At 50.6% G+C, this 12,045-nt stretch overlaps 1 protein-coding gene across 2 annotated transcripts in view; it reads left to right on the top strand.

Annotated features, from left to right (window-relative positions):
* Positions 1–12,045, top strand: part of TPST2 (tyrosylprotein sulfotransferase 2) — a 62,279-nt gene that overhangs the window by 35,585 nt on the left and 14,649 nt on the right. The window lies entirely within an intron of this gene.

Genomic DNA, 12,045 nt, shown 5'->3' with positions numbered 1-12,045 from the left:
AGAACTAGTCTCTCTCACCAACAGAAGTTGGCTCAATAAAATATATTCTCTCCTACACCTCGTCTCTACAATAACTTCTCAGGTGCATGCCATTTTCAGAATGATTTACAAACACTAGAATGGCACACTTTTTTCCAACCACACAAAACAGATGAAATTGACAGGCACCAAGTTTAATACAAATAAGGAAAGAAATGTGTCTGCTATACACAGTTAACCTGTAGAACTCATTGCCATTGGATATTGTAATAGCCTTATTATCACCGGATTCAGGCAGATCTAGATAAAGTCATAAGGATAGGTCCATCTGTGGCTGTTAGCCAGGATGGTCAGGGACGCAATCACAAGGTGAATGCGATCCTAAACCTCTGGCTGGGAGAGGAAGCAAGATGGCTCATATCAATTGCCGTGTTCAGTACAATGTGCCTGAGGTTCTGGTACAGGAGAGAGATTGGGTTAATTGGACCCAGTTTGATAGTTCTTATCTTCTTCTAGGCGTGCAGATAGCACTGCTTATCATTTAGTTATCTGACACTTTCCATTCTAAGACCCTGTTTTCAATTACTTGTAACTTTGCCCAACTATAGCTAGTTAGGCCAAAATTTCCAAGCTGGGTGTCTTCAAGGTCTGTCTTAATTGGTACCTTTCTGATAAAAAGGTTCAGCCATTCCAGAAAAAAAGATTAGAGAAAAATACATTGTCTTGTCCGTATTAAGAATAACAGAACAGCTGTAAGATTGTTTTAATTGTATTTTGAGAAGATCTAACATTTTCATGCTGCAGAGAAAGGACTTGAAATTTGGCTGGGGGAGTCATCCTGGTGCCACGTCTGCAAGAAGTTGCCCTTTGGTTGGAGAAATTTTGAGCCATTGAATAACCACAGTTTGCATGTGCTCGTGGTCGGGATTTGTTTCACAGCAATGTTGAGAGCTGTAGTTCTCACTGGTCTTAACAACCGTGTTGTTTAAGCTGTGGTGTTGGCAGTTGGGATGTGAGAGTGTGACTGACTAATTATTTAACCAGTAGGCTGGTGTTTATCAGTTAATGGTGTCAGTTGCACTCAGCTGGCTCCCGGGGAAGCACCTTCATTGGGGCAGGGCAGCGAACCAGTGGAGAAGGGCTGCCTGCTGCCGCAGGGAGGCCGCCTCTCCAGGAGCCAGGCTGCAAGGGCTGGAGGGAGGCTTTGCTGCAGGCTCTGCAGTGTAAAACGTATCTGAGCTTTATTAGGGAGCTGTGCCCCCTGCACAGTGTGCTCAGTAACCCCCCTGACACGGGTTAGGCAACACCTGCTCTTCCCCTGCCATGCCAGCCCAGCCTCCCGCTTCCCTCACACCACCCAGGCCCCCTTGTCCCTCCCCACCCCTCACCGTGGCCTAATCAGAACTCCAGTGGCTGGAGGGTGGTGCGTGTCAGACCCAGCTCTAACCCCGGCAGCCAGGCTCAGCTTTCTCCCTGCGTGCCGCTTTCCCCTGGACCCGAGCCACACAGGCCCAGTTTTCCCACCGGGAATGTCCTACTGGGAGAGGCTGGGCCCAAGCTGTGCTGGGCTCTGGGCTGGCTTTCCCTCCTGCTGCTGGGAAGGGGAAGGGAGGGCTGGGCCATAGACAGCCCCGCCCTCCACATGGGCCCTGGGAAGGGCCATGGTGTGGGGGGGGGGATGTTCCTGAGGGATGCAGAGTGATGTGAGTCACTCTTTCGTCCCCCAGGACAAGTTTTCTTTATATATAGTAAGGATATTGCAGCATCTGCAGCATGTAAACGCTGAGATTTTCAGCGGTGACACAGTTATGTGTTTAGCCAACTTTTAACATCCCTAGTAGGCAGGGCATGCAAGATCCTGGTGTGGTGATCGCTATTCCTACTGGAGGCCCTGTTCTCACTATAGCCTCCATCTCGAGTGCACTGATGTCAAATCCTGGCTGTGAAGTTTGTAGGTGCAGCCTGATGGATTCCTAACAGTTTTCAATTTTGTAAATGGATGTTTGTCCCCTTAATTTTTTTTCTGGTTCCCATTCCTCATCTTGAAGCTCTCTAACCCTGACGACCATTGCTGAGTGGTAGCTCTGGGAGTTCTTGGAAGAATTGTCTGCACCTGTTCCCCTTCCCCTCCTGCAAATCCCTGCTCCATGGCATCACAGTGTGGGGGAGTCACCAGGCCCTGCACCCCCATCCACAGCCAGATGTCACTGTCAGCCGGCAGGTAGAACAGAAGGTTTATTCGTTGACAGGGACACAGGGTAGCACAGACTGCTTGTCGCAGGAACCGGGAGCAGTCGGTACAATCCATCGTGGGGAGAAGGGGCCCCAGAGCCAGTGCCTTGGGCCCCCTCCCTGCATCCTCCTCCAGCAGAGAGCTCACACACCCAGCAATTGGTCCCAGCCCTGCAGATAGCCCCGCCCCCTCCTTTCTTCAGAGTCCCAGGCAAGGTGTCACTTGGTTGCTCCCCCCGCCTAGGCTCAGGTTACCAGGCAGCCTGAGCTACTGTTGTGTACATGCTAAGATGGGACAGCCTAGGAAAGCCTCCCGTTAGTGAGAGCCACACTCAGTGTTCCCATCCCCAGCTGCGCACCCGGTGCAGTGCCCAGGGAAACTGAGGCACGTGCACGGCGTTACAACAGAACAGCACAGGACAGTAGGAATCCCCTACAGCATAAGAAAGCAAACAGAATGAACACAATCCCCACTCTGCCACACATGGACCTTTCAGAGATAAGCTGCAGTAGCCGCCCCCGGATCCTCCACTAAGCTAACGTGGGAGGTGAGAGCTGTGCCGGCATCTCTGCGGCTAATTTTTTGTGCTGGTGCAAAGGAACGAGGGATGTAGCCTCTGCACGCAACTCTGCTGAAGTGTCCCTGCTGCCACGCTATTGTTGGGCGCGCTCTCAAGCTGGGCCAGGAGCCACTGGAGTCAACACTGACCTCCTCCGCTGACAGGGGCCTGAATCCCTTTGAGTCTGACCCATGTCCTGTGACTTAAGGCTGGAAAGGCAGATCATTCGTGCCATGTCTCAGCCCTGTTCAGCTTCAGGTGAGGCTCTAGCACTGACTTTGTCAGCCAGAATATGCCGTACATTGAAACTGTTTTAATCTGTGCAGGACTTAGGTCAGTGTATGGAAACCCAGATGTTATCCCCGTATGTGTTATTTCTCTAACAGGAGTATCCTCTCTGGAGGGATTTTCTCTTTATTTGCACAGAATCATCGATAGCAGCCGGGTTGCCAGGAAGAGCAGGTGTGTGAAAAGTCTACATACCAATGGTGGCTGCAGTCCTGAGGCTGCCACACAGTTCATGGCAATTTGGGGCATGACTCTGCCCTGCAATAACCCGCTGTGCATGGTCTGTGGACACCGCTGACGCACATTAACAGTGCATTCAGACACGTAACTAGTCCTTTTTGAAACTGATGAAATTGAAGTGCATTAATGAGCTGTCAGCGGCAGTGTTCCCTCTAGTGAGTGAATTTTGTCTTGTGCACCAATGTTGAGGTCATGTGTGCTGGTTTGGATGTGTGCCACCTGTATGTTATAGAAAAAAGAATATTAGAACAAGGGCTAATTAACACTGTGCTGCGGCTGTTCTCTTCACCATCAGTGCCAATAGGGAACAGATGGGGGACAAGGCATGAGGTAGTGCTGGCTAGGTCCAATGTGAGGAGAACGTGGAAAGAGACCCATATCCAAGTGATGGAGAAGCTGCACCAACCGAGGGAAGCATGATTCTTTCCTGAAGGCATCAGAGCTCAGGTTTACAAGGCCTGTGTTAATGGCTCTCCCCCAGCCTCACTGGGACACATGCAGTCTGTCTGCCACAGGGGTGGGCAAAAGGGCCTCCGGGGGCCGGATCTGACCTGCCAAGCAAGTTGATTCGGCCCGTGGAGGCCCTGCTGCTCTCCCGCCCCTAGGCCAGTCAGGGACATGGGACAGGGAGAAGCGCATGAGGCCTCCTCCTGCCCTGCCCCCGCCCTTAGAAGCACTGCACGCTCCTGGCAAGGTGGAAAGAGACTTCACATGCTCCCTCTGCCCAGGGCCGGACTAAGGGGTGGGTGAGCCGGGCAGCTGCCCAGGGCCGGCCCCCTCTACCCCCGTGGCACCGGCCAGCAGCACCCTTCCCCCAACGGCCATGCGCATCCCACCCCGGGCTCTGCGCCAGCAGCTGTGACCAGGCTGGGCTGGGCAGCACATGTGCCATCCGCCCCGGGGGCGGGCCCCAGGCTGTGCGCCAGCGGCTGTGGCTGGGCCAGCCCATGCATGCACCGTGCGCCCCGGGGGCGGACCCGCACATATGCCATGTGCCCGAGGGCAGCGCTGCATGCCCGGAGCGCCAGAATGGCTCCGGCCGGCCCTGCCTCCGCCCCCAAGCTCTGATGGACCTGGAGCCAGGGGGGAGCACACAAAGTCTCCTCCCATCACCAGGGGTGCAGGTGCCTGGAGGGAATGGCCAGGTGATTCTCTCTGGGGGGTGGGCGGAAAAGACTTTTCAGCTCCCTGAACCCTAGACCAATGAGAGTCTGTGCGTGGGGAAGCACAGAAGTGTCCTGGCCCCACCCCCTCCACTTGAAGCCTCACCCCTTCTGGGCGTGGCCCAGGGCCACTTCAAACATTTCTGAAGTGGCCCCCAATCAGGCCCAGCCCTGATCTACCAAGGCTCTCACATCACCTTCCTTCATTCCAGTATCTGACCCCCTCACAGTGTGCACTGACCCTTTCACTGGAGCAGATACTCCTCTGCAGCTAATGGCCATTTTATGTTCAGATAACAGGCTTGCTGTTAGATAAAACCTGTGCTCTTTTATGGAATCCTATGTTTGTGATTTCTTGGTTGGCATTTCCTTTATAAAGCTCTCTGTGATTGAAAGAAAATCCCCCCCCCCCCCCCATGGAGAATATTTAAACTATCTCTCTATATAAAAAAATTTCCTGCGGGATGACAGAGTGATACCATTACATCAATCAGGATCCCACCTGCCTTTTTCCTCCCCTCTCCGGTGCTTGGGAGGGTGGATGCCATGTGCCCCCCCACTGCCTGCCATGGTGCTCCAGGGAAAAGCCAGGGCTACCACAGCCCAGACCTCTGCCCAGTGGCTGGGGGGGGGGGAGAGCCAGGGCTGCCATGGAGGAAGAGAGTGGGGGCTGGTCCAGCCTTGGCCCTGCCCAATGGGCCAGCAGAAGGCAGGGGAGAGCTGAGGCTGCCTATCCCCAGAGAGAAAGAAAAAAGAGAGAGGAAATAAAAACCCGAGGGGTGCTTCTAGCAGTCCACCGTTATTTTCTTATTTTTAAAAACAAGGACGTGACATTATTTGATTCTGAATAGCATAGTTCAACTTGCTATTTTCCTTTCCTATGTATAGTAATATCACTCTGGCTAGAGGGTATTCAAAATACTATGGGCATATATTGCTGTAGTAATGTAACCTTGTACAGTAAATGCTTTATTAGTGTGCAGCTAGTTTTCAGCAATCTTGGCAAAGCCCTACACAGGTTTTATAGGCATAAGAATTAAATAAGTAAGGCGAAATGGCAGAAGGGTTAAGATGTGCAAAGAGAAACTTACACTTGACAGCAACATAGAATTTATTAAGATAAGGTAGAGATCTTGGTTCATTACAGATCTGAAGCTCCTGAGGGTAGAACCTTAAGTCATAATCATCCAACAGTATGGCTATTTCTTCCTGGGCTGAAAATATTGGGACCGTCCCCCAACACCACCGCAGTCGCTGGAGTAGCCGCCCCCCAATGGGCCTAGCTGGCAGAACAGCCACCGCTCAATGTGGCCTCAGAGTCAGCAGCCAGAACAGCTGCCCTCTAATGTGGGGTACATGTACTGCTGGGGGTACTCAGAGCTCTTCTGGAGAGTACATCATCTCATCTAGGTATTTGCCTAATTTTACAACAGGCTACATAAAAAGCATTGGCGAAGTCGGTACAAACTAAGATTTCATACAGACGCGGACTTGTTTGTACTGTTCTATCTACTCTACACTGAAATAAGTTCAATATTTCTATTCCCATCCATTTATTTTTATAATGATATGGTAAAAATGAGAAAGTCAGTAATTGGTCCCTCAGAGTGGGCTGTGGAATTTTTTGCATTTTAATGTCGGATATTTGTAAGGAAGCAGGTTTTAAGTTTGGTAAAACTTGAGGGTACCAGGAGCTGGGGGCACCACCTTTTTGCAATATGGACACTTGATAAAATTACCATACTTAGTGATGGACATCGCAGGGAGTTATGTCACTGAGTCATTCAATGTTTTGAAAAATTACCACTGACCTTAAAACTGTTACCACAGTCCCTTGGGGTCTGTACAAACACGTTGCTGGCCAATGGGGGATACGTAACACAAATCAGGCTCCCAAAAGGGGCACAGTAGTCTGAAAGGCTGAGCTGCACAGATGTGGACCTCTGGTCCATGGCAGGTTCAGCTGGATTTGTAACCAAGTGCCTGGTGGGTGGGGTGTGGATGTGGTTAGTGCACTGTGACCCATCTGCCTCACTTCAGAGCTATTGTGTGCATTTACTCACAGGCCACTCAAATTTCACCACAGTAATTAGCTTATATAATAATAATGCATTCCAAAGACACTGCAGTTGGAAGGTAACTATGAAGAGTAGTTATTAATGGTTCACAAACATGCTGGAAAGGCATAATAAGTGGGTTCCGCAGGGTCTGTTTTGGAACCCATTCTGTACAATATCTTCTTAAAATGATTTAGATATTGGAATAGAGAGTAAGTTTATACAGTTTGCAGATTATACCGAGCTGCGAACGGTTTCAAGTGCATTGGGGTCACAATTCAAAATTGTCTGGACAAACTGGAGAAATGGTCTGAGGTAAATAGGATGAAGTTCAATAAGGACAAATGCAAAGTACTCCACTTAGGAAGGAACAATCAGTTTCACACATACAGAACAGGAAGTGACTGTCTAGGAAGGAGTATGGCAGAAAGGGATCTAAGGGTCATAGTGGACCACAAGCTAAATATGAGTCAACAGTGTGACATTGTTGCAAAAAAGGCAAACATGATTCTGGGCTGCATTACCAGGAGTATTGTGAACAAGACACAAGAAGTCATTATTCCGCTGTACTCTGCGCTGATTAGGCCTCAGTTGGAGTAAATTGTCCAGTTCTGGGCACCACATTTCAAGAAAGATGTGGAGAAATTGGAGAAGGCCCAGAGAAGAGCAATAAAAATGATGAAAGGCCCAGAAAACATGAGCTATGAGGAAAGACTGAAATATTGGGCTTGTTTAGTTTAGAAAAGAGAAGACAGAGGGGACATGATAGCAGTGTTCAGGTACGTAAAAGGATGTTACAGGGAGGAGGGAGAAAAATTGTTCTCCTTGGCCTCTAAGGATAGGACAAGAAGCAATGGGGTTAAACTGCAGCAAGGGTGGTTTAGGTTGGACATTAGGAAAAACTTCTTGTCAGGGTGGTTAAACACTGGAATAAACTGGCTAGGGATGTTGTGGAATCTCCATCCATGAGGACATTTAAGACCATCTGAAGAAGTGGGTTTTGCACACGAAAGCTCATGATTCTTTATATATTTTTATTAATCTCATAAGGTGTCACAGGCTACTCAATTGTTATTTAAGAGCAGATTAGACAAGGGATATTAAATCCCAATTAATCAGTTAACCAATTAAATGGGATCCCACTGGCAGGGAGATGGTGCTCCAGCCCATCAGCTAATCTTGGCGAAATGCAACCATTGTATTGCCCACTCCTGACCTAGATGGTGGTGGGTCCTGCTGTGAGGGCAGGGGACTGAACTTGATGATCTCTCAAAGTCCCTTCCAGTTTGAGAGTTCTATGATTCTATTAATCCACACACACACGTTATGCAGGTCAGACTAGAATGATGATCAAAATGGTTCTGTCTGGCCTTGGAATGTCTGATTCTAGCGATAGTGCACAGTCCTTAGAATTTGAATCCTAACACTCCTTTGCTAGAATTACTCTTTTTTATGGCTGCTGTGTGTTCTGAGGAGAAAGGATGAGGAACAGTGGTACCTGAAGTTAACTAGGCTGTGAGTGTAACATCCAGTTGCCAGCACTAAGTCTGCAAATCTAGGTAGCCAGAAATATAAACATCTCTGGAACAAGAATGATCTAAAATTGCACCTAGTCTCATTGCTATAAATAAAAATCATATGATCTTTAATCTCTTTGGCTAGCTGCCCCTTGTGTTCCAGTAAGCTGTATTTTCCTAGCCAGGCGCCACAAAACAGCTTACTTTTTTATTTTAATTTCGTTCTCAACAAACCAGTGTACCAACTTGTCTCTTCTGTAGGGCTGGGTAAAAAGTCGGTTGATATATGTGGATAGTGGCACCACTGCTCTTGTGTATCTTGCAAAACTGGCAGACTCTTGGGGAGAGAGAGGCCCTCAGCTAAGTGGCTGCCTCTCTGGAAAGTTACTTCTTGTGTGTGCAAAGGGTTCTTAGTTATTACAAAGCAGCACCCTGCTGGTGGTTTGCATGAACAGTGAGTGTCAGAAAGGAAGGGGTTGTGAGCATGCATGCACTATCAGTGAAAGCTATGGGCTTGTTTCCCGAGGGCAGAGCGTGGGTGGTGGGCTGAGAACTGCTGCTATTTAAGCACCAGTGGTGCTTCTGAAATCTCTGAGGAAATGTGGCCCCTGCCTTGGGCTGCCTGCAGCCTCGTCCAAACTTGAAATCCCCCAGTGGATGCACCTTGCTCAACTCAGGGCAGGAGTCCTGATGTGGGAAGACATGTGTAAATCAGCCCTGCCAGGACAGAAGCACTGGAGAACCGCTAATTATCAGGACAGATGTGTAAGTGGAAAGAGGCGGCTGCTCTGCTTCAGAGCTAATTAAGAGCCTGGCAAGGAAACTCTACCCCAGACCAAGTTCCCAGTGACTCCCACTGTGCCCAGAAGAGCCCAGTGCTGCCGACCCCGTCAGTTCTGGAAAGCAGGGGATGAAATCTCACTGTTCAGGGGAAACAGTGCTTGGAACCTGCCAGTGTCATGGGGAGGTGAGCTGCTGCACTCCGACCACAAGGCCCTGCGGGGAGCGGAGTGTGTGGTGCATGGCCCAAGTGTGCTCACCAGCCTGGATGAGTGCGCCATTGCCACGGCAGAGACTGAGGCCTGTAGTGTATGCGGAAGAGCTCGCTGTGCTTTTGTGGGGTCCCTCTAGAAATACCATGGAGAGAATCCTGTGGCCTCTAACCTTGGAGCCAGGTGGAAATCCCCTTCCAGCCCTAATGAGCCTGATTGCTGTGTGCAGCCAGCTGACATGCTATTTTGTGCTGTTTTGCTCCCCCCCTCTCCTTTCTTTCTCTGCCTCTTCGCCCAAAGGTGTCTGGAGCCTGCCTGGCTGCTGCCCTGCATAGGGATGTAAGCAAGTAGCCTAGGCTTATTGGTTAGTCTTCTTGGCCACTCGCATTCCTCCCCTCCCCCCCGGCAGCAGCGCACGGGGTAGGGAGCAGGAGTCAGTGCTGGGGGAAGCCAGCTTAAAAGCTGTTCCCTCCCCCCCCCCCCCCCCAGCACCAGCTTCATGGTGCTACCTGCCCCTCACTTCCCCTCCCCTACACTCACTGCAGTGAGTATGGGCCCACCATGGGCAGAAGCTGCTTCACAGAAGCAGCCCCTGTCCGTGGGGGCTCCTAGCTCTCATGGACAGAGGTCTCCCGTGGAACAGCCTCTGTGCACAGCCAGCTTGGGCTCTGCGGCAGCAGCCCTTCTCCGCAGGGGATCCGTGGGAGGCGAAGCAGCCTCTTGTCTGTGGGAAGCTCGAACTCCCTGTGGACAGGCACTGCTGCCTCTGTATTGGAGGCAGCAGTGCAGGGTGGCAAGGGGCTCTCTGGGAGTGGGACTGGGCACATAGAATAGTTGAGTAACCTCAAAGATTTCATGCAGTTACTTAACTATTCACTTAACCAATAGCTAACATCCCTAGCCCTGCAGAGGCAGCTAACTTCTTGTAGCAGCTACATTGGCAATGTGAGTATTCCTGGTGCAGAGGCATCTCCTGGAAACAGCATGGAAAGGACTCTGTGGTCTTAGAAGGTAGCTTCATCTAGGAGGTTGTTAGCTGTTTGGTGCCGTGTGTTCAGCACTTACAGCCCTTGGCGCAGAAGACAGGCCTCCTTGGAAATCCACAGATGGGTGTTTTAGCGGGAAGGCGGGGCAGTGTGCACCACAGGAGGGTGCCCGTTTTGGTTTTGTGTTCAGATGGCTGTTCGTACGTCTGCATGCTGCAGAGAATTTATAAACACCTCTGCTCTCCAGGGAGTTCCATTTGCTAAAATCCATTTCACAGACTAGAGCAGTGGTCTCCAACCTTTTTACACCCAAGATCACTTTTTAAATCTCCGAAAAGGTGAAGATCTACCGCCCCACCCCTTTCTTGAAGCCCCGCCCTCTCTACTCTCCTCCTGTCCATCATTTGCTATCCCCAGCCCTTACTTCCACACTCTGATAAACACTTTATTTTTAAATTATGCGATATATAAAATTAAAATCATGCGTTTATAGTTATGAAATAAATGGTCTGGTTTTTATTCATGCTATTTAAATCTAAAATGAAGCATTTATAATTATACATTTTGTGGGGACAGAGTTCTGCGGCTGGGGGCAGGGGAGAGGGAACAGGGTGCTGGGAGGGCAGAGGACAGGGTTCTGTAGCAGGGGACAGGGTGCCAGTGGGGACAGGGGAGTGGGGACTGAGTTCTGTGGCTGGGGACAGGGGAGTGGGAACAGAGTTAGGGGAGTGGGGACAGAGTTCTGTAGCTGGGGAGTGGAGGCTGGGGAGTGGGGTGCCAGTGGAGGCAGAGAGCCCCCTGTATCTGCCTCCTCCCAGGATTCCCCCCCCCCAGAGGGAAACCAGCGCGTGCCTGCCCTGGGGCCGACCCCCCGGCGCAGGAAAACCCTGAGCGCGCCTACCCTGGAGCCGACCCCCTCCCCCTTCCGGGTGCAGAGAAACTCCACGTGCGCGCCTCCCCTGGGACTGACTCACCCCTCCCGTGCAGTGCAGGGAGCCGATGCTCCCTCCCGCTGTACACCCGGCAGAGCAGCTAGCGCACTTCCAGAATTGTTGGAAGTGGCGCTAAGCTGCGGGACTTCTGTCCATCCCCGGGAAGCCGACACAACCTCCATTTTCACTGGAGGTAGGTAGCGGGGCTTCTCGGGGATGAGAGGGAAATGGGGGCGGGGCGGACAGGACGCCTCGCGATCGACTGGTCGAGGCCTCGCGATCCATCTGGAGCAAAACATGGAGGTTGTGCTCAGAAGCCAGCAGAATCTTGCGGCTTGCTTTGCAGGGGCTCGTGCTGATGTTTTCTTTTGCACTGGGGTTCACATTGCTTTAAATATTATGCTCAAATGAGCCTAATTTTCAAAGCCAAGCTTGCTCAGAATTGCAGGTAACCTCAGTAAAAGCCATATACTGGGCTCAGGTTTGCTTGAAAGCTTGTGCACCACTTGTGCATCTGATTTTCAGAGTTTGTAAGGAAACGGGGAAGCAGGTGCTCTGGTCTTTGGAGAGGGCAGCATGATTGTGTATCAATGTGAAATATAAAAGCCCAGGTGGAATTCAGTCATATTCAGTCTGCTCTCTGTTCTCTGCTCTGGCCTCCAACATCTTGCCTGCTTCTGCCTTGCTCTTGCTCTTCCTGGTCTCCAGTCTTGAGAAGCCAGTCTCCTATTGCACTTGTGAGATGTGTTCAGTTTTGTTTTCCTTGCTGCCTGTGCCCCAAGACTCTTCCCGAGTTTTGTTGTAATCCCCCTGATGGACATTGCACAGTTTCCCTTCCCCAGGATAAGAGAAATATGATGCCAGTATTGCTTCATGGGCTCAAGGTGGAGATACCAGGTGGAGAGTCTTATTTTTAGTGCCTTGTCTGTGGCTGAGTTAGCCCAGTGACATTGCCAGTGGGTTAAGATCTTCAGGCTGATTTCTTCTAGACAATTGCTAGCTCTGAGGCCAATGCATGCTGAGTGTTAACAGTTGTATCTGGTGGCTGCATCTCTTTTGGCTTTCAGGTAAACATTCAAAGATTAACGATCTGTGTGGT

The sequence above is a fragment of the Pelodiscus sinensis genome, chromosome 15 (genome assembly GCF_049634645.1).
Source record: "Pelodiscus sinensis isolate JC-2024 chromosome 15, ASM4963464v1, whole genome shotgun sequence".
Taxonomy (NCBI): Eukaryota; Metazoa; Chordata; order Testudines; family Trionychidae; genus Pelodiscus; species Pelodiscus sinensis.
Note: the sequence above shows the minus strand (reverse complement) of the source record. Positions and strands in the feature narration are given on the sequence as shown.